The sequence below is a fragment of the Cherax quadricarinatus genome, chromosome 13 (assembly GCF_038502225.1).
Source record: "Cherax quadricarinatus isolate ZL_2023a chromosome 13, ASM3850222v1, whole genome shotgun sequence".
NCBI lineage: Eukaryota > Metazoa > Arthropoda > Malacostraca > Decapoda > Parastacidae > Cherax > Cherax quadricarinatus.
Window position 1 is genome coordinate 40,559,571 of NC_091304.1, and position 26,428 is coordinate 40,585,998.

At 40.3% G+C, this 26,428-nt stretch overlaps 1 protein-coding gene across 11 annotated transcripts in view; it reads left to right on the forward strand.

The window, feature by feature from the left end:
• The window catches only part of LOC128688737 (retinoic acid receptor RXR-alpha-B-like), a 755,147-nt gene that overhangs the window by 593,973 nt on the left and 134,746 nt on the right, over positions 1 to 26,428 (forward strand). The window lies entirely within an intron of this gene.

Below are 26,428 nucleotides of genomic sequence, written 5' to 3' on the forward strand. Positions count from 1 at the left end.
GTTGAAAAATATTTAAAAAAAAAAAAAATTATTTTTTCTTATGAAATGATAGAGAATTTTTTCTCGATGGTAATGACACCCAAAAGTATGAAATTTGATGGAAAACTTATGGAATTACGCTCTCGTGAAGTTAGCGACCTCGGCGATATTTACGAATTGGTGATTTCACCCACTTTGAGCCCTATTTTTGGCTAATTACATTGTTCCAGTCGAATAAACTCATAACTATGTATTTCTATCGATTGAGTACAAGAAACTGCTCATTTACCGATTTCAACTACCCAGCATACATATGGGGGATTTCCAGTAGACCCCTGGCTGTCTTCAAGAAGGCACTGGACAGGCACCAAAAGTCAGTACCTGACCAACCAGGATGTGGTTCGTACGTCAGCTTGCGTGCGGCCAGCAGTAACAGCCTGGTTGATCAGACCCTGATCCACCTTGAGGCCTGGTCTCAGACCGGGCCATGGGGGCATTGACTCCCAAAACCCTCTCCAGGTAAACTCCAGGTAAACCTAATAAAGTGGTGTGAAATTGGCAATTTGGCCAATTTCACGCAAATTAAAAAATATGCCAATTTCAGAATAGTGTCCAGAATGAACAATGTAGACATTCCTGGCTCTAAAATAACATTTTCTTCATTCATCAGTCATGTCTCCAGGCCCCTCTGATATTATTTTTGCTTTCTATTTTGAATTTTTATTCAAACAAAAAATAGAAGATTTACTGTTATGCAGACTACTGCAGTATTGTAATAATCATATAAATAATGTCAACCCATTCATGACTGCAAATTAGAATGGCTAGTTGGACATTTATTGGACAATGACATCATTTGTTTACTCTTGAACATTGGCAAAATTCAAACATTTCCCCAACTTTGATCTCCATTTCAAGGTCCTTTTCATACTAAAACCAATCAGTATCACCTCTATTTCTATATGTTTTCCATTATATCAAATTGACTACAGAAACGAGAATATAACCTTAAAAACTAGGAAAATACACCTCAGATTTGGCATTTTAATCCAAAAACATGGTCGGAGTTTTTTTTTTTTTTTTTTCATTATGCATTACGTGCTGCAGGATTTTTTCATATGGTGCACACTGACCACACAGACCCATTCTCTCACATGTGGGCCTACCAGCTTTCTCCTGCTTGATTTGAAGCCACTAGAATTTTTTAGTATAGTATATACGTCAAACACATTGGCTCGTAAAACGTATATATACGACCGAAACAGTCAAAAGGTTAATAGTCTAATATATGGTACTAATAGGAATTAAAAATCGAGACAAGTTACAGGATAATTCATAATTTGAAATAAAAAGTTACATTTGTGGTCACAGTGGGACCCATGCAAACCTCCCTATGGTGCATAAATATACCTAGTTGGATAAATCTCATCGTAGCCAGGTGGGCCAGTGGCTTATGCGCTCGCCTGGAGTTTTACCACTCATTTGCCACGAGCGCTATCCCAACCCGTACTGTGGTTTATAACACTATAATTTAATGAAGGTTCACTGGTACTATTTTATGGCATTACAATACAAAATAATGTAATGCCATGTAAGTTCACTGATGATTGTTTCTGCACACATGGTTATATAGGAAGATTAGAGCAGGCACAACACTCTGTAAAATTAGTGCTTACAGAGGTATGTCTGAAAAAAGAGATTGCATCATATGATAAATATATGGGTAAGGAAAAAATGCAGAAACAAGAAGTGCAAGAGGATGAGTAATGAGTGAGAGCAAGCTGATTCCAAGATTTACTTGGAATTTTATCTTGCCATCATGTAATCACATTAACTTTAGGTGTTTTTTAGTAGAAGCTTTAACCCTTTGAGGGTCGCCAGGCCCTCTCAGAGACTTGTTCTCAGGGTTGCCAAAATTTAAAAAAAAAAACTTATTTTTTCTTATGAAAAGATAGAGAATCTTTTCCCGATCATAATGACACCAAAAGTATGAAATTTGATGGAAAACTTACAGAATTATGCTCTCGCAAAGTTAGCAGTCTCGATGATGTTTACGCATTGGCAATTTTGCCCACTTTGAACCCTATTTTCGGCCAATTCCAGTGTACTAGTTGAAAAAATCATAGCTGTTTTGCTAGAACTCCATTTTTTCTATCGAATGAGTACAAGAAACCACCCATTTACCGATTTCAACTATCCAATAAAGTGGTCAGAATTTAGCAATTTTGCCAATTTCACACAGATTTCAAAAGATGCCAATTTCCAAATAGGGTCCAGAATAAACAAGAAAAGCATTCCTGGCACTAAAATAACATTTCCTCTGTTCATTAGTCACATCCCCAGGCCCCTCTTACATTTCTTTTGCTTTACACTTTGAATTTTTATTCTCACAAAAAATAGAAGATTTACTGTTATGCAGACTACTGTATTAGTGTAGAAATGGTATAAATAATACCAGCACACTTGTGAAAGAATATTAGATTCACCAGTTGATGTGTATTGGATGCGTGGCATGATTTGTTTACTTTTGAGCTTTGGCAAAAATCAAACATTTCTGCTACTTTGAGCTCAATTTCAAGGTACTTTTCATTGTGAAACCAATCAAAATCATCTCAATTTCTGTAATATGTCTTCCATTCTATAAAATAAGAACAGGAAAACTAGAATACAACCATAAATACCATGCAAAAATACAGTGCAAGGTCGCTGTTTTAAACCAAAAACACGGTCAAAGTTTTTTTTTTCTCATTACGCACTGTGTGCTGCAGGATTTTTTTTATACTGCGCACACTGACCACATAGACCCATTCTTTCATATGTAGTCCTACCAGCTTTCTCTTGCTAGATTTGAGGGCGCTAGAATTTAGGCGTACTAGTACAGTGGACCCCCGGTTAACGATATTTTTTCACTCCATAAGTATGTTCAGGTGCCAGTACTGACCGAATTTATTCCCATAAGGAATATTGTGAAGTAGATTAGTCCATTTCAGACCCCCAAACATACACGTATAAACGCACTTACATACACTTACATAATTGGTCGCATTCGGAGGTAATCGTTAATGCGGGGGTCCACTGTACGTCAAAAACCCTGGCGCGTAAGCCGTACTAGTATGGCTGAAACCCCGAAAGGGTTAAAGCTGTTGGCAAAGATGAACCTTTTGAATAGTCAGGTAGAGAGCTCCACATTTTGGGGCCTTTCATGCACATTGAGTTTTTAATCAGGTTGAGTCATACAGTGGACCCTCGCCTAACGATATTAATCCAGTCCTGAGAGTTCAGTGTTAGGCGAAATTATCGTTAGCCGAATTAATTTTCCCCATAAGAAATAATGGAAATCAAATTAATCCGTTCCTGACACCCCAAAGTATGAAAAAAAAAATTTATCACATGAAATATTGATTTTAATACACACAAACTGAAGAAGTCATGCACAGTTACATGGCACTTACCTTTATTGAAGATCTGGTGATGATTGAATGGATAGGAGGAGGGGAGAGTGTGGATGGTGTTAATGTTTAGAAGGGGAATCCCCATCCATTAGGACTTGAGGTGTCAAGTCCTTTTCCGGGGTTACTTCCCTTCTTCTTTTAATGCCACTAGGACCAGCTTGAGAGTCACTGGACCTCTCTCGCACAACATATCTGTCAATAAAGGCCTGTACCTCCCGTTCCTTTATGACATTCCTAAAGTGTTTCACAACATTGTCAGTGTAATAGTCACCAGCACGGCTAGCAATAGCTGTGTGAGGGTGATTTTCATCAAAAAAGGTTTGCACTTTAATCCACATTGCACACATTTCCTTAATCTTTGAAGTAGACAACTTCTTCAGTTTCTCTATCTCCTCCTCTGGAGTAGTTTCCTCAGGTGTGGCCTCTTGCTGTTGAAGATGATCTTGCAGCTCATCAGTGGTTAGTTCTTTATTGTCCTCCTCCACCAACTCTTCCACATCCCCCCCACTAACCTCCAACCCCAAGGACTTCCCCAATGCCACAGTTGATTCCACAACTGGCATAGGCTTCTCAGGGTTAGCCTCAGATCCTTCAAAATCCCTTTTGTCTACACATTCTGGCCACAGTTTCTTCCAAGGAGAGTTCAAGGTCCTCTTAGTCACTTCCTTCCAAGCCTTACCTATAATGTTTACACAGTTGAGGATGCTAAAGTGATCTCTCTAAAACTCTCTTAGAGTCAATTGAGTTTCTGAGGTCACTACAAAGCACCTTTCAAACATAGCTTTTGTGTACAGTTTCTTGAAGTTGGAAATGACCTGCTGGTCCATGGGCTGCAGGAGAGGAGTGGTATTAGGAGGCAAAAACTTGACCTTAATGAAGCTCATGTCCCCAGAAAGTCGCTCTGCCACGTCTGAAGGATGACCAGGAGCATTGTCTAATACCAGGAGGCACTTAAGGTCCAATTTATTTTCCAGGAGGTAATTTTTCACAGTGGGGGCAAATGCATGGTGTAACCAGTGATAGAAAAGGTCTCTAGTGACCCATACCTTACTGTTTGCCCTCCACATCACACACAAATTAGCCTTGAGGACATTGTTTTTCCTGAACACTCTGGGAGTTTCAGAGTGATACACCAATAAAGGCTTCACTTTGCAATCACCACTAGCATTGGCACATCCGTTCCTGACACTCCAGAGTCTGAAACTACTTTTTTTTTTTTTACATGAAATATACATTTCCTTACACCAAAAGGAATGGGACGTGCAAAATAAATAATAATTAAATGTCACTTACCTTTATTGTGGAGTTCTTGATGAGTGATGTGCCAGCAGCAGGGGAAATTCAGGATTGTCTATTGCTTGGAAGGAGAATCCCCTTCCATAAAGACTTCAGGTACCAAGTCCTTGGGTGGGGTTACCTCCCTTCTTGGCTTTTTATTGCCACTAGGACCACCTGGAGAGTCACTGGACCCCTGTCGCACAAAATATCTGTCCAGAGAGCTCTGTTTCTCACGTGCCCTTAGGATTTCCCTACAATTCAATTCAAGTTTATTCTCTCTAAGGGTAACAATGTGGAGTTTACAGGTTTTGGGTATTGTGTGGTTTACGTGTTATAAAATACTAATTACAGAAGGGGCCACTAGGACACCTAGCATGGCTAAGCATTTTGAGCAGACTTAGATTAATTCTTAACATTAAATCCTTACAAATTATGGTATTAAGGCTAAGTGACTACATCATAATTTGTGAGTTTAGCAATGTGAATGCTCTTGTTTTGGCACAATGTAAGGTGTCTATATTGGAGTATCATAGGCAAACTTATGACAAGTTAGGATTTATTATTTTAAGATTAAGATTAGTATTTCTAGGTTTATAGTCAGTGGGTGAGTGAGTGTTATTGTGAACCACCAGGTGGTTATCATGTAGTTAGTTGTCGGGGTGGATCAGGGAGATAAGATGTTTTCTAACTGTAGTTTTGAAAGTGATGAATGTGTCTGCAGTTCTAGAGTTTTCAGGTAGGGTGTTCCAGATTTTAGGTCCTTTGAAATACATTGAATTTTTGTAAAGGTTTAGTCGAACACGGGGAATGTCATAGAGATGTTTGTGTCTGGTGTTATGCCTGTGGATCCTGTCACAACTATCAAGAAAGCATTTTAGGTCAAGGTTAATATTGGAATTTAAGGTCCTGTAGATATAGATTGCACAGTAGTAAGTATGGATGTTCTGAACAGGGAGTAAGTTTAGATCTTTTGAAGAGTGGGGGGGTGTGTTGCCAGGGGTGGGATTTAGTGACTATTCTTACTGCGGCTTTTTGTTGGGTTATTATTGGCTTTAGGTGTGTTGCTGCAATTGAACCCCAAGCACAGATAGCATAGGTGAGGTATGGATATATAAGTGAATGGTATAGTGTGAGAAGGGCAGTTTGCGGTACGTAGTATCGTATCTTGGAGAGGATCCCCACCATTTTGGATACTTTTTTTGCTATGTGTTGGATATGGGTGTTGAAATTTAGGTTGTTGTCGAGGTATAGGCCAAGGAATTTGCCCTCATTATGTCTGGCAATTAGAGTGTTGTCGATCTTAATGTTAAGTTGCGCAACACCTGCTCTGCTACCAAACATAATATAGTAGGTTTTGCCAGTGTTAAATGTAAGTTTATTGGCTGTCATCCAAGTGGATATTTTGAGCAGCTCCTCGTTAACAATGGTGTTGAGGGTGGCAAGATTAGGGTGGGAGATGACATAAGTCATGTCGTCAGCAAAGAGAATGGGTTTCAGGTGTTGGGATATGTTTGGAAGATCATTGATGTAAATGAGGAAGAGCAGGGGTCCAAGGACACTTCCCTGCAGAACTCCAGTATCAAGTGGCCGTATTGATGAGGCTGTGTCTTTAATGGTGACATACTGATACCTATTAGAAAGGTAGGATTTAAAATATGCAAGCGCATGGCCTCTTATACCATAGTGGTCAAGTTTATGGAGTAGGATGCCGTGGTCTACTGTGTCAAACACTTTTCTTAGGTTAATAAAAATTCCTAGCGGATATTCCTTGTTTTCCAATGCTGTGTAAAGCAGGTCTAGCATTTTTATAATTACATCGTTAGTGCTTTTATTTTTCCTGAATCCAAATTGGCAGGGGTTGAGTATGTTTTGTGACGTTATAAATGAATATAGTCTCCTGTGCATGAGTTTCTCAAAGATTTTGGATAGCAATGGTAAGTTTGATATTGGCCTATAGTTGTTTACATCTGTAGGGTCACCACCTTTATGTATTGGTGTAACCCTTGCTGTCTTGAGTAGTTTCGGGAAAGTGCTAGTTTCTAGTGGCTTGTTAAAAAGTAATGTAATAGCATGCGAAAGGACATGGGCCGCTCGCTTGTACAATAATGGTGGGACGTGAGACAGATTCCCCGAGTTACTTTTAAGTGACTTTATGATTGCAGTGACTTCCGTGGGTTCAGTTGGTACAAGATAGAAGGAATTTGGGAAATTCCTATCTAGGTAGTCCCCGGCACAGGCATTGGTATGTGGGATTTTACTGGCGAGATTAGATCCTATGTTTGAGAAGAAGTCGTTTATCTTGTTAGCTGTATCAGTGGGATGCAGTGGTGTTTCATGAGGTTTAGTTAGAACAATATTCTTGTTTTTTTTTCAGTTTGTGGGTCCCCAGAATCTGGGAAAGTGTTTTCCAGGTCTTTTTTATATCTCCTCTTATGTCAGTGAATCTGCTGGAGTAGTACAGTTGTTGGGCTTTCTTTATTAATTTGGTGAGAATTGTTGAATATTGTTTAAGAATATCTTTGTGTATTAAGCCCTGTCTATATTGCTTTTCATATTGGTGTTTCTTATCAATGGATTTCAGAATGCTGCTGGTTAGCCATGGGCAACCAAGCCGTTTATTCGTGATCTGTTTCGTTTTTATAGGACAATGTTTGTTGTATAGTTTAAGTATTTTGTTAAGAAAAATGTCTGTCCAATCATCAATACCATTGGCATTGGAGAATTCTGTAGGCCAGTCAACAGTCTCTAGGCCTGCTGTGAAATTCCTTATTGAGGCCTCGTCATGGAGTCTAAATGAAACTTTGTTGTATTTGAGTGGTGGCTTACTAATGTTTGTTAAGAGGAAGGTTGGGTAGTGGTCAGTAGTGCTGTCTGTGATTATCCCTGATTTAAGGGGGGCTAGTATATTGGCCCATATGTGGTCTATTATGGTTGCACTTGTCTCAGTCAGCCTGGTTGATTTAGTTATTGTTGGTATGAGAAGTGTGTTGTTCATATTGTTGATGAAATCAGTTACAGTCTGATCATCTGGTAGGCCAAGGTTGATATTGAAGTCTCCAGCTAAGAGAAGGTGGTGCTTGTTCATTTGTCTGTTTGTTATTAGTGACTTTAGATTCTCACTGAAGTTTGGGATGTTTGTGTGGGGTATCCGGTATATGGCACCGATTGTTATAGGCGTCTTGAGGTTTTTTACAGTAAAATTATCAAAAATTATTCCCCATATTCATCACTAAAGCAAGTGGTACTAATACAAGATAGTTGGTTAGAGTAATAGATTGCAGTACCACCCCAACTTGGTATGGTCTGCAGTTGTGGATTGCTGTGTATCCTGGTAGTGGGTAGATATCAATTGTGTCCTGCTTAAGCCAGGTCTCAGTAAGAATAATGCAGGAGAAGGGTGTCTTTAGTGACTCAAGAAGTGCCAATGGGACAAGAGTGTCATTGTACATGTTGCCAATGCGGCTTGCAACTTCTGTGACAGGATAAAACTCATCGATAAATGCTTGCACCTTTGTAAACATTGAACACATTTCCCTAATCCTTGACAAAGCCATCTTCCTCCGTCTCTCTTCATCCTGCTCTGAAGAACATTCCTGAGATGTGATCTGTTGCTGTTGCACCTGAAGCTCTTGCAGGTCTGCAGTGGTTAGTTCTTCCTCGTTACATCCTCGTCACAAACCTCCAACCCCAAGGACTTCCCCATTGACACAATAGCTTCCACTACTGGCATAGCCTCCTGAGGGTTAGCCCCAAACCCTTCAAAATCCCTCTGTTCTACACATTCTGGCCACAGTTTCCTCCGAGCAGAGTTCAAGGTCCTCTTAGTCACTCCCTCCCGAGTCTTACCTATATATAAGGTTTACACAACTGAGGATATTGAAGTGATCTTTCCAAAACTTTCTTAGGGTCAATTGAGTGTCTGAGGTCACTTCAAAGCACTTTTGAAATGCTGCTTTTGTGTAGAGTTTTTTGAAAGTTGAAATGACCTGCTGGTCCATGGGCTGGAGGAGAGGAGTTGTATGAGGAGGCAAAAGCCTCACCTTAACAAAACCAAACTCCCCTGCAATTTCCTCTTGCAAGTCGTGAGGATGAGCAGGAGCATTGTCCATTACCAGGAGGCACTTGAGTGACAATTTCTTTTCCTGGAGGTAATTTTTCACAGTGGGGCCAAACACACCATAAAACCAGTCCAAGAAAAATTCCCTAGTGACCCATGCCTTACTGTTTGATCTCCACAGCACACACAGATTACCCTTGACGATATTGTTTTTCTTGAACACTCTGGGAGCATCAGAGTGATACACCAATAAAGGCTTCACTTTGCAATCACCACTAACATTACTAAACAACATTAATGTCAGCCTGTCTTTCATAGGCATATGTCCTGGGAGTGCCTTTTCCTCCTGAGTAATGTAGGTCCTCTTTGGCATTTTCTTCCAAAACAGGCCTGTTTCGTCACAATTAAACACTTGCTCAGGTTTTAAGTTTTCAGTCTCTATGTATTCCTTAACCCTTTCAGGGTCCGTGCCATAGATCTACGGCTATACGTTGAGGGTCCAAACCGTAGATCTACTCAATGAGCTCAGCTCACTCTGATAAGCTGTGAGCGGTAAATTTGGGCCTAGATATGAGAGAATACATCTATGTGGTATGTGTGCACCACATAAAACAAATCCTGCAGCACACAGTGCATAATGAAAAAAAAACTGAGACCGTAATTTTCGATTAAAACAGTGACTTTGCAGTGTTTTTTCGTATGTTTTTTTATAGTTGCATTTGCGATTTCTTCATCTCATTTGATATAATGGAAGATATATTACAGAAATAGAGAAGATTTTGATTGGTTTTAGTAATGGAAATCGCTTGAAATTGAGCTCAAAGGAGCAGAAATGTTAAATTTTTGCCAATGTTCAAGAGTGAACAAATGACCTCACACGTCTAACACACGCCAGCTGGTGGGTCTAATATACATTCACAAATGTGGTGATATTATTTATACAATTATTACAATATTGCATAACAGTAAATCTTTATTTTTTGGTTTGAATAAAAATTCATCATGTGAATAAAATTCAAAATGGAATTAATTTGTAGAGCCTAAAAACGTAACTAATGAACAGAGGAATTGTCAGTTTAGTGCCAGGAATGCCTGCATTGTTTATTCTGGACCTTATTTTGAAATTAGAATATTTTGAACTTTGCTTTAAATTGGACAAATTACTAATTTCCGATCACTTTATTTTGTAGTTGAAACAGTTGACTTGGCAATTTTTTGTGCTCAGTCGATAGAATAGAAGTAATACTAGTGAAATAGCTAAGAATTTGGTTAACTGGAATAATGTAATTGGCCTAAAATGGGAGTCAAAGTCAGCAAAATCGCCGATGCATAAATATCGCTGACACATCAAAATTCGCAAGAGCATAATTTCGCCAGTTTTTCATCAAATTTCGTACTTTTTGTTTTATTACATTCAGAAAAAGATTCTCTAGTATTTCATAAGAAAAAATAACAAAATTATTTTTTGAAAATTCTTGGACCCTGGTGTGCACTTTGAAATTTGGCCTCTGGACCCTGAAAGGGTTAAAGTTCTTCACATATTTTTCAGCCGCATTTTTGTCTGAACTGGCTGCCTCACCATGTCTTACCACACTGTGTATGCCACTACGAATCTTAAATCTCTCAAACCAGCCTTTGCTGGCCTTAAATTCATCAGCAGCAGCACTATTTTGAGGCATTTTCTTATTGGCATCATCATGCAACTTCCTTGACTTTTCACAAATTATAGACTGAGAAACACTATCACTTGATAATTGTTTTTCATTTATCCATACGAATGACAGTCTCTCTACCTCTTCAATTATTTGCGGTCTCCGTTTTGAAAACATACTTGAACCTTTTGCAACAACAGCTTCCTTGATTGCCTGTCTGTTCGCCAAGATAGTGCTGATGCACTGCAAGGCTCCAGGCGGACATCAACCGAATCTTTCAGTGGGCTGCAGAAAACAATATGAAGTTCAACGATGAGAAATTTCAATTACTCAGATATGGTAAACACGAGGAAATTAAATCTTCATCAGAGTACAAAACAAATTCTGGCCAAAAAATAGAGCGAAACACCAACGTCAAAGACCTGGGAGTGATCATGTCGGAGGATCTCACCTTCAAGGACCATAACATTGTATCAATCGCATCTGCTAGAAAAATGACAGGATGGATGATGAGAACCTTCAAAACTAGGGAGGCCAAGCCCATGATGACACTCTTCAGGTCACTTGTTCTATCTAGGCTGGAATATTGCTGCACACTAACAGCACCTTTCAAGGCAGGTGAAATTGCTGACCTAGAAAATGTACAGAGAACCTTCACGGCGCGCATAACGGAGATAAAATACCTCAATTACTGGGAGCACTTGAGGTTCCTTAAACTGTATTCCCTGGAATGCAGGCGGGAGAGATACATGATTATATACACCTGGAAAATCCTAGAGGGACTAGTACCGAACTTGCACACGAAAATCACTCACTACGAAAGCAAAAGACTTGGCAGACGATGCAACATCCCCCCAATGAAAAGCAGGGGTGTCACTAGCACGTTAAGAGACCATACAATAAGTGTCAGGGGCCCGAGACTGTTCAACTGCCTCCCAGCATACATAAGGGGGATTACCAACAGACCCCTGACAGTCTTCAAGCTGGCACTGGACAAGCACCTAAAGTCGGTTCCTGACCAGCCAGGCTGTGGCTCGTACATTGGTTTGCGTGCAGCCAGCAGCAACAGCCTGGTTGATCAGGCTCTGATCCACTAGGAGGCCTGGTCACAGACCGGGCCGCGGGGGCGTTGATCCCCGGAACTCTCTCCAGGTAAACTCCAGGTGATGGTTGAATGTGATTTGTTGTATTGCTTTCCAGCTCAGCCATACGGACTCCTCTCTCATATTTTTCAATGATCTCCTTCTTCATTTCCATCATAATTCTCACCCTATTTAACACAGGCTTGGCACTAGAAGCTTTCTTAGGGTCCATGGTGGCTTATTTAGCGGTTACAAGCACTAGAAACAGTGGAATAATCCAAAATATATGGGAGGCACACGTGGAAACCGACGACAACAGCTTGTAATCAATGGCACACTGAGTCTTGGAGTGGCTGGGCCTGCTCAGGCCGCGCTCCCAGCACATGGACATGCTCCGGACAGACATCGTTGGTAGTTTTTTGCCGTTGTTAGAGACTTTTTTTACGGCAAAAAGCGCCATTAGACAAAATTGCGTTACTTAATGCCGCCGTTAGTTGAGGGTCCACTGTATTAGCATACCTGTATATATGTACCATACAAAGTAGCAATAATGTTGAAGGAAAAGAAGGGATGTAAATGTATAAATTCGAGGATTATGTGGAGTAAAATAAGGGTTGGATGTGAAAAGTGGGTTATAGTCAGTGTTTATGCACCTGTAGAGGGGAGAAGTGTAGAGGAGAGAGAGAGAGAGATTTTGGGAAATGTTGAGAGAGTGCATGGGAGTTTTGAACCAAGTGAGAGAGTACTTCTGGTTGGGATCTCATTGCTAAAGTGGGCAAAAATGTTGTGGAGGGAGTAGTAGGTAAATCTGGGGTGCCAGGGGTAAATGAAAATGGGGAGCCTTTAATTGAACTATGTGTAGAAAGAGGTTTGGTAATAAGTAATACATACTTTATGAAGAAGAGGATAAATAAATATACAAGGTATGATATAGCATGTAATGAAAGTAGTTTGTTAGATTATGTATTGGTGGATAAAAGGTTGATGGGTAGGCTCCAGGATGTACACATTTATAGAGGGGCAACTGATATATCGGATCATTACTTAGTTGTAGCTAGTTAGAGTAAGAGGTAGATGGGAAAAGAGGAAAATGGCAACAACAAGCAAGAGGAAGGTTTTTTTTTTTTTTCAACAAGTCGGCCTTCTCCCACTGAGGCAGGGTGACCCAAAGAGAAAGAAAATCCCCAAAAAGAAAATACTTTCATCATCATTCAACACTTTCACCTCACTCACACATAATCACTGTTTTTTGCAGAGGTTTCCAGAATACAGCAGTTTAGAAGTATATATACGTATAAAAACACACAACATATCTCTCCAAACTGCCAGTATCCCAAGCCCCTCCTTTAGAGTGCAGGCATTGTACTTCCCATTTCCAGGACTCAAGTAAAAGTGTATGAACTAAGGGAGGAGGAAGTTCAGGTGAGATATAAGCAACTATTGGCAGAAAGGTGGGCTGGTGCAAGTATGAGTAGTGGGAGGGTTGAAGAGGGTTGGAATAGTTTTAAAAATGCAGTATTAGAATGTGGGGCAGAAGTTTGTGGTTATAGAAGGGTGGGTGCAGGAGGAAAGAGGAGTGATTGGTGGAATGATGAAGTAAAGGGTGTGATAAATGAGAAAAAGTTAGTTTATGAGAGGTTTTTACAAAGCAGAAGTGTTATAAGAAGAGTAGAGTATATGGAGAGTAAAAGAAAGGTGGAGAGAGTGGTGAGAGAGTACAAAAGGAGAGCAGATGATAGAGTGGGAGAGGCACTGTCAAGAAATTTTAATGAAAATAAGAAAAAATTTTGGAGTGAGTTAAACAAGTTTAGAAAGCCTAGAGAACGAATGGATTTGTCAGTTAAAAACAGAGTAGGGGAGTTAGTAGATGGGTAGATGGAGGTTTTGGGTAGATGGCGAGAATATTTTGAGGAACTTTTAAATGTCGACAAAGAAAGGGAAGCAGTAATTTCATGCACTGGCCAGGGAGGTATACCATCTTTTAGGAGTGAAGAACAGGATGTGAGTGTGGGGGAGGTGTGTGAGGCATTACGTAGAATGAAAGGGGGTAAAGCAGCTGGAACTGATGGGATCATGACAGAAATGTTAAAAGCAGGGTAGGATATAGTGTTGGAGTGGTTAGTATTTTTGTTTAATAAATGTATGAAGGAGGGGAAGGTACCTAGGGATTGGCAGAGAGCATGTATAGTCCCTTTATTTAAAGGGAAGGGGGACAAAAGAGATTGTAAGATTATAGAGGAATAAGTTTACTGAGTTGTAGGTAGTAGGTTGGTAGACAGCAATTGCCCAAGGAGGTACTACCGTCCTGCCAAGTGAGTGTAAAACGAAAGCCTGTAATTGTTTTACATGATGGTAGGATTGCTGGTGTCCTTTTTTCTGTTTCATGAACATGCAAGATTTCAGGTATGTCTTGCTACTTCTACTTACACTTAGGTCACACTACACATACATGTACAAGCGTATATATACATACCCCTCTGGGTTTTCTTCTATTTTCTTTCTAGTTCTTGTTCTTTTCCTCTTATCTCCATGGGGAAGTGGAACAGAATCCTTCCTCCATAAGCCATGCGTGTTGTAAGAGGCGACTAAAATGCCGGGAGCAAGGGGCTAGTAACCCCTTCTCCTGTATATATTACTAAATTTGAAAGGAGAAACTTTCGTTATTCCTTTTGGGCCACCCCACCTCGGTGGGATACGGCCGGTGTGTTGAAAGAAAGAAAGAAGAAGTTTACTGAGTATACCAGGAAAACTGTATGGTAGGATTATAATTGAAAGAATTAGAGGTAAGACAGAATGTAGGATTGTGGATGAGCAAGGAGGTTTCAGAGTGGGTAAGGGATGTGTAGATCAAGTGTTTACATTGAAGCATATATGTGAACAGTGTTTAGATAAAGGTAGGGAAGTTTTTATTGCATTTATGGATTTAGAAAAGGCATATGATAGAGTGGATAGGGGAGCAAAGTGGCAGATGTTGCAAGTATATGGAATAGGTGGTAAGTTACTAAATGCTGTAAAGAGTTTTTATGAGTATAGTGAGGCTCAGGTTAGGGTGTGTAGAAGAGAGGGAGAATACTTCCCAGTAAAAGTATGTCTTAGACAGGGATGTGTAATGTCACCATGGTTGTTTAATATATTTATAGATGGGGTTGTAAAAGAAGTAAATGCTAGGGTGTTCAGGAGAGGGGTGGGATTAAATTATGGGGAATTAAATACAAAATGGGAATTGACACAGTTGCTTTTTGCTGATGATACTGTGCTTATGGGAGATTCTAAAGAAAAATTGCAAAGGTTAGTGGATGAGTTCGGGAGTGTGTGTTAAGGTAGAAAGTTGAAAGTGAACATAGAAAAGAGTAAGGTGATGAGGGTATCAAATGATTTAGATAAAGAAAAATTGGATATCAAATTGGGGAGGAGGAGTATGGAAGAAGTGAATGTTTTCAGATACTTGGGAGTTGACATGGAGGCATATAAATCTGTAGGGGAAGGAAGGCGGGTTAGGGGTCGTCCTTGAAAAGGTTGGAAGGAAGGGGTAAGGGAGGTTTTGTGGGCGAGGGGCTTGGACTTCCAGCAAGCGTGCATGAGCATGTTCGATAGGAGTGAATGGAGACGAATGGTATTTGGGACCTGACGATCTGTTGGAGTGTGAGCAGGGTAATATTTAGTGAAGGGATTCAGGGAAACCGGTTATTTTTATATAGCCGGACTTGAGTCCTGGAAATGGGAAGTACAGTGATTGCACTCTAAAGGAGGGGTTAGGGATATTAGCAGTTTGGAGGGATATGTAGTGTATCTTTATACGTACAGTGGTCCCTCGTTCGTAATTAATCCGTTCCTGGAGCCGTTACTATAAACGAAATTTACGATTTACGAATCAATTTTCCCCATAAGAAATAATGTAAATACAATTAATCCGCTCTTGACACCCAGAAGTATTAAAACAAAAAAATTTTTAACATGAAATATACATGTAGTACATAAACAATACAATGGGAAATGATGAATGAAACATTAACAGCATAACACTTACCTTTATTGGAGATTCTTCTTAGTGTATGGGAGACTGGAGGAGAGAGAGTGGATTGTTTATAGTTTGGAAGGGGAATCCCCTTCCATCAACACCTCAGGTACCATTTGCTTTTCTGGGGTTGCTTCTCTTCTCTGTTTCTTAATGCCACTAGGACCACCTTGAGAGTCACTGGAGTCCTGTCTCACAAAATAACTGTCCAGAGAGCTCTGTTTCTGGCGTCTCTTTAACACTTCCCTAAAATGGCCCAAGACTTTGTCACTGTACATGTTGCCAACCTGGCTTGCAACAACCTTGTTAGGGTGATGTTTCTCCATAAAGCTTTCCATCTTACCCCACATAGTAAAAATCTCTTTAATTTCTGAAGAAGGCACCTTCTTCCATCTCTCTTCCTCCTCCTCTGCAGCAAGATTCTGAGCTGCGATGTGTTGCTCTTCCTGCTGAAGCTCTTGCAGCTCCTCAGTGGTGAGCTCTTCATTGTGGTCTTCCACCAATTCTTCCACATCCTCCAAACTCACATCCAACCCCATGGAACTCCCCAGTGCCACAATTGATTTTACAACAGACATAGGCTTATTAGGGTCAGTCCCAAATCCTTCAAAATCCCTCTTGTCGACACAATCCGGCCACAATTTTCTCCAGGCAGAGTTCAAAGTCCTGGTAGTCACTCCCTCCCAAGCTATACCTATAAGGGTTATGCAGTGGAGGATGCTGAAATATTCTCTCCAAAATTCCCTTAGGGTCAAGTGAGTGTCTGTGGTCACAGTCAAGCACCTGTGAAACATTGCTTTTGTGTAGAGTTTTTTAACCCTTTGAGGGTTTTCGTCGTACTAGTACGTCTTACGCGTAGGGGTTTTTGACGTACTAGTACGCATAAATTCTAGCGGCCTCAAATCTCGCGCGAAAAGGCTGGTAGGCCTAGGTGTGAGAGAATGGGTCTGTGTGGTCAGTGTGCGCGGTAGAAAAAAAATCTGGGACCCAGTGGTGCATTGTGGGAATGCCCTCTTAGTAAACAATGTCCACCATGCCTCGCGGTAAGAAGCTCCTCACTCCTCGGCGAATTGGGACACTTTTGTTCCCCAGTGACAGTTCTAATAGTGATGGAAGTGCCAGTGAAGATGAGTTTCGTGGTTTTAGTGAGGTTTTGACCGAAACTAATGACCATAATATCGGTAATAGTGAAGAAAACCCAGACGACCCTCAGCCTTCCACCTCTGGTGCTGGGCCCTCGTGTTCACGTTCAGTTGTTCCAGAACCCAAGAGGAAACTTCTATTTTCCCAAATCCCAGACTCAGATGAGAGCATGGGTGATGATAGTGATAGTGAATATGAACTACAAGCTCTTCAAACTAGTTCCAGTAGTGATAGTGAAGTGCAATATTCCCCAGTGAAGCGTCAGTATATACGACGATATATGCGCTCTGGAAGTGTGCCATATGTTATACCAAGGGGAAGGAGTGTATCTCGGAGTACATCCCGTGGCTGTACAACAGGAACAGACAGTGAAAATGACGAAGATACTGTTGCAATTGGGATGGAAAATGTGCGTGGTGGTAGTGGTGCCGGCGGTGAGGCACCAGCAGTGGGCCATGCTGCCACCCACGCTGCCACCCACGCTGCTGCCTCAGCTGATCTAGAACAAAGGCCACCATCCCCCACTCCCCCACCACACCAGCCTCCACAACCACAACCTCCACAACCACAACCTCCACAACCACAACCACCTGTCATTGTCATTGTGACCGCACCTGGGATTGGCAGGAAGCTGTCAATTTTGTTCCAAATCCCCACCAGTTTGATGGCAGCCAAAGTGGAATACGGCCATCTTGTGCACTTGGGAACAATGCCACTGAACTGGAATGTTTCGAGTTATTCTTTGACGAACCACTGATGAAAAGTATTGTCATGGAAAGCAACACACACTACGAGTACACCATGGCAAACACAATACTTTCACCAAAATCACGTCTACACCAATGGAAGGAGGCAACTGTGGCTGAGATGTATCTTTTCTTTGCCACAATAATGCTTATGCCACATGTGTATAAGCACAAAGTGAAATCATACTGGTCAACAGACCCCCTGATTGCAACACCAGGTTTCAGTGATATAATGCCAGTGAATCGATTTGTGCTAATGTTACGTATGCTTCACTTCTCAGATAAAACCAGTCCTGACAGAACTGACAGGTTATATAAGATTAGGAATGTGTTTGTGTATCTGAAACAGAAATTCAGTACTCATTTTTATCCCTTCAGGAAGCTTGTAATTGACGAGTCTTTGATTCTGTTCAAAGGAAGACTCTCTTTCAAGCAGTACATACCAAGCAAGAGGAAACGCTTTGGTATAAAGTTGTTTGTGCTTTGTGATTGTTACAGTGGTCTGGTATTGGATATTATTGTGTACACTGGAAGTTATACATTGCAAAATACCAGGAAGTTATTGGGCATCTCAGGTGATGTGGTTCGAACAATGATAGAACCATACCTTGGTAAGGGGCATATATTATATACAGATAACTGGTACACAAGCCCCTCACTCAGTGATTTTTTGCGAGTGAACATGACAGATGTGTGTGGCACAGTGCGTGCAAATCGAAAACATATGCCCAGGTTTGATGCTGGCACTCGCAGAGGTGAGGTGCAGGCGTTTGCTGCCAATGACATCATGGCATTTCGGTGGCATGACAAACGAGATGTCACACTGTTGTCATCAATTCACCCTAATGAAATGGCAGACAGTGGCAGGCAGCATAGAGAGAGAAATGAACCCATTCTAAAACCTGCAGCTGTGATTGATTACACCTTCAACATGCGTTCAGTGGACAAATGTGACATGCAGATTGGGTTTGCTGATTGTGTTCGCAAGAGTTATAAGTGGTACATCAAACTGTTTTTCCATCTTCTGGACATTTCCATGCTCAATGCTTATAATATGTATAAGATGAGCACCAGAAACAAACCACAGTACGGCGAATTCTGTTTGTCTGTCATCAGACAAATAGTATTCAAGTACCAAGGAAATGCACCTGCAATTGACCGCCCACCAAATTATCAACAACTACCTGCTCGTCTGAAGCATGGTGATCACTTCCTGGTAAAACTGCCTGCTACTGCTTTGAAGAAAAAGGCTCAGAAGAGGTGTTACGTCTGTTCACATACAAAAAAACGCCCACGACAACGCAGAGACACTCGTTTTATGTGTGAGGAGTGCAAAACTCCACTGTGCATGACACCATGTTTCAAAGAGTTCCACAGGCTGCAGAACTTCTAGAAACATGTCCTGTGACTGTATATGTGTATATAAAATATAGAAAAATAGTAATAAACAACATTTCATATTGTTTGTTTGTGTAAATATTTTCTGTAAACAAAATAATGACAACAGTGTTTACGCCCTTATTGTGTAGTATTGAAAAAGAAATAACTTACAAAATACTGATCATGTTGGCCTCAGAGGCCATAAAAGTTACTCAGAAAAAGAAAAATTGAAAAAAAATTGAAAATAGTACATAAAAAAGTAAATAGAAAAATACCGGGTGACGGCAGTCGGCGATGTTACCATATGTTAGAATGATAACAAATTCTCACTACAGGCAGCACACTCCACCAATATTCAATACACTCAACCTACTCACCATACAAAACATCCATACTTATTACTGCACCTATTACATACATAGAACACTCAACTCTGATATTAACCCTCCCCTCAAACATCTCCTTGCCAACCTCAACAGAACACATGACCATAACACAAGGCACAGATCACTCTTTGATATTCCTCGTGTCCATCTCACGCTATGCAAAAACTCAATGCACATAAAAGGCCCTAAAATCTGGAATTCATTACCTGTAAATATAAAAGAAACACTACCTGTTTATAAATTCAAGTCTCTTCTCAAAGATCACTTACTCACCCAAAACCAAATAAATACTGAATAACTGAACCTTATAAATTGTATATCTTAAATGTTTCTCACAATTATATCACATAAATGTTAAACCTAAAACCCAATCTAACTTTATTATTTTTTAAATACACTACCTAACAGAATACTCCATTCTACTGAATTTACAACAATGCATGCAACCATATGACCTGTCTTTGTAATACTCACTTGTGCTTTATAGTAATCTGTTTACATTAATGTTTTTCACTGATTTCATCATTGCTTAGTTAATCTTAAGTTAATTTTAAGCCAGCCCGTAATGCTATGCATAGTATAAGTGGCTTTGGCATGCTGCTCTTATCTGTATTTTTTTGTACCTCTGTATGTGTGCTCAAATTATAAATAAATAAATAAATAAATAAATAAATAAATTTTGGCAGATTTCACACCTCCATATCTCGGTAAGTATTGACGTTAAAATTTTTTTGTTTAGCCTATAATGTTTAGAAAAAAATACTCTATTTTTTCATAAGAAAAAATAATTTTTTTTTTTTTGAAATTTGGCCGACCCTGAGAACGAGTTTCGGAGAGGGCCTGTCGACCCTCAAAGGGTTAAAGTTTGCAATAACCTGGTGGTCCATGGGTTGGAGGAGAGGAGTGGTATTCGGGGGCAAGAACTTTACTGTGATGAACCCAAACTCCTCGAAAATTAGGTCATCCAAGTTTGGAGGATGAGCAGGTGCATTGTCCATTACTAGCACGCACTTGAGATCCAATTTCTTTTCCAGGAGATACTCCTTCACACTAGGGCCAAACACTTCATTGAACCACTTGACGAAAATTTCCCTCGTGACCCATGCCTTACTATTAGATTTCCAAAACACACACAATTTACTCTTCATAACATTGTTTTTCCTGAACACTCTGGGATTTTCTGAATGGTACACTAGTAATGGCTTCACTTTGAAATCACCACTAGCATTAGCGCAGAACATTAGCGTCAGCCTGTCTTTCATAGGCTTATGTCCTGGCATTGCCTTTTCCTCTTGTGTAATGAAGGTCCTTTTTGGCATTTTCTTCCAAAAGAGGCCTGTTTCGTCACAATTGAACACTTGTTCAGGTTTCAGTCCTTCACTGTTTATGTACTCATGGAATTCATGCACATATTTTTCAGCCGCCTTGTGGTCCAAACTGGCAGCCTCACCATGCCTTACCACACTGTGTATGCCAGTACGGTTCTTAAATCTCTCAAACCAGCCTTTGCTGGCCTTAAATTCACTCACTTCACCACTATTTGCAGGCAATTTCTTTACCAAATCTTCATGCAACTGCCTAGCCTTTTCACAAATAAACGAAGTCATAAGAGTATCTCCTGCTAATTGTTTCTCATTTATCCACACCAATAATAACTTCTCAACCTCTTCCAGTACTGGTGATCTCATTTTTGTCAGCATAGTTACTCCCTTTGCAACAACAGCATCCTTTATTTCATTTTTCTTGGCCACTATGGAACATAAGGTTGTGTAGGGTTTCTTATACATCCTGGACAGTTCGGCCACACTTGTACCACTTTCATATTGTTCAATGATGGTTTTCTTAAATTCAGTCGTATTTCTCACCTTCTTTACCACAGGCTTGGCACTAGGAGCTTTCTTTGGAGCCATGGTAGCTTATTTAGTACTTGCAAGCACTAAAATAAATGGAATATTATGAAATATTTCGCTGGAGCACGCGAGGGGACCTTCGCTCACTGGTAAACAATGCCAGACTGGCTGCCGCCCTGGCTCACGCCGTGCGTACGCGTCCCAGACGAACTACGACTCGAGTCAACCTATGAAAAGCGAGTCATGTTTATACGAAAATACCCCTATGATTGGTGAATTTTACGATTGCCGGGAACTACGAAAAGCGGGGGACCACTGTATATGTTTCTAAGCTGTTGTGCTCTGAGCACCTCTGCAAAAACAGTGATTATGTGTGAGTGAGGTGATAGTGTTGAATGATGATGAAAGTATTTTCTTTTTGGGGATTTTCTTTCTTTTTGGGTCACCCTGCCTCGGTGGGAGACGGCCGACTTGTTAATATATATATATATAATGTGGGGCAAAAGTTTGTGGTTATAGGAGGGTGGGGGCAGGAGGGAAGAGGAGTGATTGGTGGAATGATGAAGTAAAGGGTGTGATAAAAGAGAAAAAGGTGTTGTAAGAAGAGCAGAGTATATGGAGAGTAAAAGAAAGGTGAAGAGAGTGGTGAGAGAGTGCAAAAGGAGAGCAGATGATAGAGTGGGAGAGGCACTGTCAAGAAATTTTAATGAAAATAAGAAAAAATTTTGGAGTGAGTTAAACAAGTTAAGAAAGCCTAGGGAAAGTATGGATTTGTCAGTTAAAAACAGAGTAGGGGAGTTAGTAGATGGGGAGAGGGAGGTATTAGGTAGATGGCGAGAATATTTTGAGGAACTTTTAAATGTTGAGGAAGAAAGGGAGGCGGTAATTTCATACACTGGCCAGGGAGGTATACCATCTTTTAGGAGTGAAGAAGAGCAGAATGTAAGTGTGGTGGAGGTACGTGAGGCATTACATAGAATGAAAGGGGGTAAAGCAGCTGGAACTGATGGGATCATGACAGAAATGTTAAAAGCAGGGGGGGATATAGTGTTGGAGTGGTTGGTACTTTTGTTTAATAAATGTATGAAAGAGGGGAAGGTACCTAGGGATTGGCAGAGAGCATGTATAGTCCCTTTATATAAAGGGAAAGGGGACAAAAGAGATTGTAAAAATTATAGAGGAATAAGTTTACTGAGTATACTAGGAAAAGTATACGGGAGGGTTATAATTGAAAGAATTAGAGGTAAGACAGAATGTAGGATTGCGGATGAGCAGGGAGGCTTCAGAGTGGGTAGGGGATGTGTAGATCAAGTGTTTACATTTAACCATGTATGTGAACAGTATTTAGATAAAGGTAGGGAAGTTTTTATTGCATTTATGGATTTAGAAAAGGCATATGATAGTGGATAGAGGAGCAATGTGGCAGATGTTGCAAGTATATGGAATAGGTGGTAAGTTACTAAATGCTGTAAAGAGCTTTTATGAGGATAGTGAGGCTCAGGTTAGGGTGTGTAGAAGAGAGAGAGATTACTTCCCGGTAAAAGTAGGTCTTAGACAGGGATGTGTAATGTCACCATGGTTGTTTAATATATTTATAGATGGGGTTGTAAAAGAAGTAAATGCTAGGGTGTTCGGGAGAGGGGTGGGATTAAATTATGGGGAATCAAATTCAAAATGGGAATTGACACAGTTACTTTTTGCTGATGATACTGTGCTTATGGGAGATTCTAAAGAAAAATTGCAAAGGTTAGTGGATGAGTTTGAGAATGTGTGTAAAGGTAGAAAGTTGAAAGTGAACATAGAAAAGAGTAAGGTGATGAGGGTATCAAATGATTTAGATAAAGAAAAATTGGATATCAAATTGGGAAGGAGGAGTATGGAAGAAATGAATGTTTTCAGATACTTGGGAGTTGACGTGTCGGCAGATGGATTTATGAAGGATGAGGTTAATCATAGAATTGATGAGGGAAAAAAGGTGAGTGGTGCGTTGTGGTATATGTGAAGTCAAAAAACGTTATCTATGGAGGCAAAGAAGGGAAATGATGAAAGTATAGTAGTACCAACACTCTTATATGGATGTGACGCTTGGGTGGTAAATGCAGCAGCGAGGAGACGGTTGGAGGCAGTGGAGATGTCCTGTCTAAGGGGAATGTGTGGTGTAAATATTATGCAGAAAATTCGGAGTGTGGAAATTAGAAGGTGTGGAGTTAATAAAAGTATTAGTCAGAGGGCAGAAGAGGGGTTGTTGAGGTGGTTTGGTCATTTATTATCACACTGGCCGATTCCCACCAAGGCAGGGTGGCCCGAAAAAGAAAAACTTTCACCATCATTCACTCCATCACTGTCTTGCCAGAAGGGTGCTTTACACTACAGTTTTTAAACTGCAACATTTACACCCCTCCTTCAGAGTGCAGGCACTGTACTTCCTATCTCCAGGACTCAAGTCCGGCCTGCCGGTTTCCCTGAACCCCTTCATAAATGTTACTTTGCTCACACTCCAACAGCACGTCAAGTATTAAAAACAATTTGTCTCCATTCACTCCTATCAAACACGCTCACACATGCCTGCTGGAAGTCCAAGCCCCTCGCACACAAAACCTCCTTTACCCCTCCCTCCAACCTTTCCTAGGCCGACCCCTACCCCGCCTTCCTTCCACTACAGACTGATACACTCTTGAAGTCATTCTGTTTCGCTCCATTCTCTCTACATGTCCGAACCACCTCAACAACCCTTCCTCAGCCCTCTGGACAACAGTTTTGGTAATCCCGCACCTCCTCCTAACTTCCAAACTACGAATTCTCTGCATTATATTCACACCACACATTGCCCTCAGACATGACATCTCCACTGCCTCCAGCCTTCTCCTCGCTGCAACATTCATCACCCATGCTTCACACCCATATAAGAGCGTTGGTAAAACTATACTCTCATACATTCCCCTCTTTGCCTCCAAGGACAAAGTTCTTTGTCTCCACAGACTCCTAAGTGCACCACTCACCCTTTTCCCCTCATCAATTCTATGATTCACTTCATCTTTCATAGACCCATCCGCTGACACGTCCACTCCCAAATATCTGAATACATTCACCTCCTCCATACTCTCTCCCTCCAATCTGATATCCAATCTTTCATCACCTAATCTTTTTGTTATCCTCATAACCTTACTCTTTACTGTATATATGTATATATATATATATATATATATATATATATATATATATATATATATATATATATATATATATATATATATATATATATATATATATATATATATGTATATATATATATGTATATATATATATATATATATATATATATATATATATATATATATATATATATATATATATATATATATATATATATATGTATGTATGTATATATTTTCAACAAGTCGGCCGTCTCCCACAGAGGCAGGGTGACCCAAAGAGAAAGATAATCCCCAAAAAGAAAATACTTTCATCATCATTCAACACTTTCACCTCACTCACACATAATCACTGTTTTTGCAGAGGTGCCGAGAATACAACAGTTTAGAAGTATATATGTATAAAAAAATACACAATATATCCCTCCAAACTGCCAATATCCCAAACCCCTCCTTTAGAGTGCAGGCATTGTACTTCCCATTTCCAGGACTCAAGTCCGGTTATATAAAATAACCGGTTCCCCAGAATCCCTTCAATAAATATTTCCCTGCTCACACTCCAACAGCTCGTCAGGTCCCAAATACCATTTGTCTCCATTCACTCCTATCTAACACGCTCACGCACCCTTGCTGGAAGTCACAACACCTCCTTTACCCCCCTCCCTCCAACCTTTTCGAGGACGACCCCTGCCCCGCCTTCCTTCCCCTATAGATTTATATGCTTTCCATGTCATTCTACTTTGATTCATTCTCTCTAAATGACCAAACCACCTCAACAACCCCTCTTCAGCCCTCTGACTAATACTTTTATTAACCCTACACCTCCTAATTTCCTCACTCTGAATTTTCTGCATAATATTTACACACATTGCCCTTAGACAGGACATCTCCACTGCCTCCGACTGCCTCCTCACTGCAGCATTTACAACCCAAACTTCAGACCCATATGAGAGTGTTGGTACTACTATACTTTCATACATTCCCTTCTTTGCCTCCATAGATAACATTTTTTGCCTCCACATATACCTCAATGCACCACTCACCTTTTTTCCTTCATCAGTTCTATGATTAACCTCATTCTTCATAAATCCATCCGCTCTTAATATTTTATTACAGTATTTTTGTTGTCGTCTGTTATTGCTGTCTTCCATTACATTTCCACTGACAAAACATTCTACATGGTGTTTGGGAACAGAGCTACAAGTGTCCAGCTTAATATAATGATCAACAATTCTGCCATTGTAAGATAAACTGAGAAAAAATTCTTAGGTCTGTACCTTGACTGGAACTTGAAGTTTAATACCCACATCCAACACATAACTAAGGTCTCCAAAACAGTTGGCATTTTTGCCAAGATAAGTTACTGTGTACCTCAAACAGCACTACTTACATTGTACCAGATAACCAGGCTATGATGGGTATGTGGGATAGCAGGCTACTAGCAGCAACAGCCTGGTTGACCAAGCAATCACTAGATGAGCCTGGCCTATGGCCGGGCTCCAGAAGTAGAAAGACTCTCAACTTGTCAAAGGTATACTGCTCTCTAATGTACCCTTACCTCACCCATGGTATTTGTTCCTGGGAATCTACTACGTCAAATCACCTAAAACCATTAATAACCCAACAAAAAGCTGGTGTTTGGATGATTACCCATCCCAGTGCCAGACTTCACTCCCTCCCACTCTTCTAAAGTTTAAACTTTCTTAATATACATAGTATGCACTTATTCTACTTTGCCTAGTGTATATGTAGAACTATCAGTGCCATTATAAACCCTCTGAAACTCTTCCATGATAGCTGCAACAGAACTCACAGGCATAATGCTAGACGAAAACCCTCTTTGATATCCTCTGTGTTTGATTCAACCTGTGTAAAAACTCAGTGTGCATAAAAGGCCCTGAAATCTGGAACTCCCTGTCTCTGAAGGTCCTCTGTCAACCAGTCATTTCAGAGCTATTGTTAAAAAGCAACTCATCTCCTTAATGTAATCTAGACAGCAATATGCTTGCCAAACAATACCCCTTCTTCATCCAGTTATATTCTTATTCTTCTTTCAGTCTTCTTTCATCTTCCATATACAATTGTATTTTAATTGAGGTAGCTTGCTGTATTTTCACCATCTCTATTCAGACACACCAAAAAACTGAAGGTCATTTAATCAGTTAAAATAATATACATATAATTCATTTGTAATTGACCATAATTGGTTATGTCTAGTTCTTACGTATAGCTTGTAAGTCTTATGATTAGTTGTCT